At 40.7% G+C, this 3,648-nt stretch overlaps 1 pseudogene; it reads right to left on the bottom strand.

The window, feature by feature from the left end:
• Nucleotides 1–3,268: 3,268 nt before the first annotated feature.
• LOC131905388 (U6 spliceosomal RNA) lies at nucleotides 3,269–3,362 on the bottom strand (annotated as a pseudogene).
• Nucleotides 3,363–3,648: the final 286 nt, after the last annotated feature.

Here is a 3,648-nt window from a genome sequence, read left to right as displayed (position 1 = left end):
CCTGCTTCTGTCTCCGAAGTGCTAGAATTAGACCTGAAGGCATGACCACCAGAAGGGACAGTGAGGATTATTTAATCTGCCTTCTGTTGATAAGCCTTTTCCACATCTTACTGGGTGCTGTAATACCTTTTTAGAATTTTCTTTTGCTCTTCCACAGTCGTTTTTCTGCAAACTTAGGAAAGATCATGTCAGAGAGCTGTGGATCTGATGCTATTTTTAAGCATTGCAATTTTCTGAAATTAGGCCCAATTAGGAGGTCTGTGAGAGCCAGTGAAGTACAAGGTGATGCAGGCTTTCCCATGCCCCATTTCCTCACACATGAACCCATGCTTCCCAGATTATGGAATCATAACCAGGGAAATCATGAAATTAAGGAAGACAAATTGGCTACAGGCATGCAGCCATGATTCCTAAACTTCTCCATGCATTCAGCTGAGGCTAATAAGGAGACCAAACTCCTCTAACTAAAAGAAATGATCACTACGGTGTGTCATCAAAGGAGACACAGAGGACTCACGGTCACTCATTCACTTTGTATTTTCTGTTTAAAATCGTGTTATTCACATGTGCTTTTGTAATTGTTTTAGTTGAGCCACAGGGTTTGTAGAGAAGTAACTAGAACCTGAATCAGCTTTCCCTTTCATACATGAATATATACACCCCTAATATATTTTTCCTAGAGAAAATATTAATTGAATAAAGAGACTACTAAAAGAGCAGACCATAATCTGAGTTGTAAATTCATAGCTTGGATTGTTAAAGGATGAGGTTCATTCATTAGTGAGCTAAATACAGTGGACCAAAAAGAACATAATTCACTTCTTCCTAGACACTTGATGAAATATTGGTTCTTAAGCATGCTCTGAGAAAGAACACTCTTTAACATTTTGATTCAATTTTTTCATAACTGAAGCACACTATTTAATCCCCAGGGGTCATAAAAATCTGCCCTTTATGCTCTTGCTATTCACAATTCTGCACTTGCAACTATAAGTTACTAAAAATATTGAAGGAATTACAACAGCTGTTCAGACCTGAAACTCGATGCCCGGAAACTGCTGCAGGACTGGAAATTGCCCATCATTGCTGAGTCAGTCATTCGTGTGCATGTCTGCCAGGAAGCAGCCATCATTCTGTGCCAAATTTAGCAGGTGCTGTGTTCATGTTCCAAAGTAGAGAGAGAGTCTCTCTAAAAATATCTATCTTCCTTGTTCACCCAGGCACCACATTATTTGGGGAGAGAATGCATTTCTAGCAACAATAGGGTATGTGTGTATTTGTTTATCTTTGCATCATTTCACGTTAAAAAAAAAAGATTTGTTTATGCCATGGTGTGGAATGGAACACGTGACTCAGTGTCTGAGACTGTACACCATAGAAGCTGGAAGATGGAGGTTCAGCAAAGCAGCTCAGACTCTTTCTCAGGAGTCAGACTTCAAAATCTTCAGCATGAAAGGCACCCGACTTACTTTCTTGGGCATGTCTATTTATTTTCTTGACGCTCCTCCTTGCCTCAGTATCGGACAGTAGGAATTTGTCATGAGTTTATGTTGAAAACTGGGTTTTTAGCTGGAAGATAAATGCAATTAAGTAAGATTTAGTTTTTCAATTAGATTATGAAGTAATGGGTGTCCATAATGGATTTTCATACATGTTTCATTTTGATTGATTCCCCCACACCGCAACCCCCTACCCCCGCTTTCCCCACTGTACCCAGTTACCCCCACCATTCCCCCACTTCCACTTTATTCTATTATCTTCCCTCTATCCTCTCCCTTAGAAACCTCTTTTTTTTTTCACATCTCATAGGTCCTTTCTAGTTTCCTAGTTTCACGTGGTTGCATAAATCTTAGAGTTACAGATAAGAGAGAACAACCTCACTTAAAATACTGTTTTCCAAAAAGCCAGTTCATGCACTAGGGATGGATCCTATTCCCACTGCCAGGGGCCCCTTAAGCAGATCAAGCTACGCAACTGTCTCCCATATGCAGAGGGCCTAGTGCAATCCCATGGAGGCGCCACAGCTGTTGGTCTAAAGTTCATGAGTTTCCACTAGCTTTGTTTGGTTGTATCTGTAAGTTTTCCCATCATGATCTTGATGCCCCTTGCTCATAGAATCCCTCTTCTCTCTCTTCGACTGGACTCCTGGAGCTCGGCCTGGTGCTTGGCTGTGGATTTCTGCATCTGTTTTCATCAGTTACAGTGGATGAAGGCTCTAGCCCATTACCTATAGTGAGACACCTTGCACAGTCTTGATGCAGGAGCAGGGACTTGGACCTGCCTCATCTGAATGTACCAGGCTTTGCTGACTCCCCAGGGGAGGCCTAACCTTTTCAGAGGAGGGTCTGGGGTGTGGGCTGGGGGTGGCAAAGCTTAGCGGGGAGCAGGAGAAGGGATGAGAGGGGAATCTGTGCTTGATATGTAAAATGAATTTAAAAAAATTCTTATTAAAAATGTTTTCCAGTTTCATCCACTTGCCAGCAAATTTCCTAAATTTTATTTTGCTTCATGGCTGAATAAAATTCCCTTGTATGTATGTATTACATTTCATTATCTATTCATCATTTGATGGACATCTAGGCTGGTTCCATTTCCTGGTTGTTGTGAAAAGAATATCAATAAGCATGGATAAGCAGGTATATGTGCGGTAGGCTGGAGAGTCCTTTGGGCATATGCCCAGGGATGATCATATCTGGCTTAGATGATACTTTTACTTGGAGCCTCCATGTTAATTGCCATAGTAGCTGCTGCACTAGGTTACATGCCCACAGGTTACAGGTTCCTTCTGTTCTATTTTGTGGAACAGTTCGGGAAGTGTTGGTATTGGGTCTTCTTGAACAGTTTGGTGGAACTCAGCAGTAAATCTGTCTGTTCCTAGACTGTCATTTGTGGGGACACTTTGAACCACCGCTTCAGCTTCCTTGTGTGTTATAGGCAATCTTGATGGTAGTTATTTCCTTTCAAGGCTCAGAGTCCATCATTCTATGCGTTCCTAGCATGCAGGGCTGCCAACAACAGCCAGCTCTGATGTTATTCTGCCATCTCTGTGTGTTTCTTTACAACGTATTTTATTGATTAATGACAGACTTTGACTAATCATCAAACTATCCTGCATAAAGGACTTTGGTAAAAAAAAATGCACTCATTTCCTGATAATAATTAAATCTAGCTTTGTACAATTAGAAAAACCAAGACAGTGACAAATAACAAAATAAGAAGAAAATGGATCCTGGGTCCGAAATCCAACAACTAAACCAAAGAACAAAGTAAAAAAATGGAACACTTCATAAATTTGCATGTCATCCTTCGTTCAGGGCCATGTTAATCTTCTCTGTTAGTGTATGTGCTGCTGAAGTGAGCACCTCTGTATGTTACCTGGCAATTTTCCCTTATAGATTTTAGTATTGATTTTTTCCTTTGTATTTTTGACATCTCAGCTATGATACATTGGGAAGAGATTCTTCTCTGGTCATATCTACCTGGAGTGCTAGATGCTTCCCTTATTTTGATTTATTTTTCCAGATTTGGGGATGCCTTGGCTATAATTACAGTGAAAAAGTATGTATAATCCATTACCTTTTGTCTCAGCTGTGTCTTACAGCCCATGAATTCTTGGTTTTGGTCCCTTGAGTGTACCCAGACTTCTTG

The sequence above is a fragment of the Peromyscus eremicus genome, chromosome 2, assembly GCF_949786415.1.
Source record: "Peromyscus eremicus chromosome 2, PerEre_H2_v1, whole genome shotgun sequence".
NCBI lineage: Eukaryota > Metazoa > Chordata > Mammalia > Rodentia > Cricetidae > Peromyscus > Peromyscus eremicus.
This window is presented reverse-complemented; position numbering and strand designations above follow the sequence as displayed.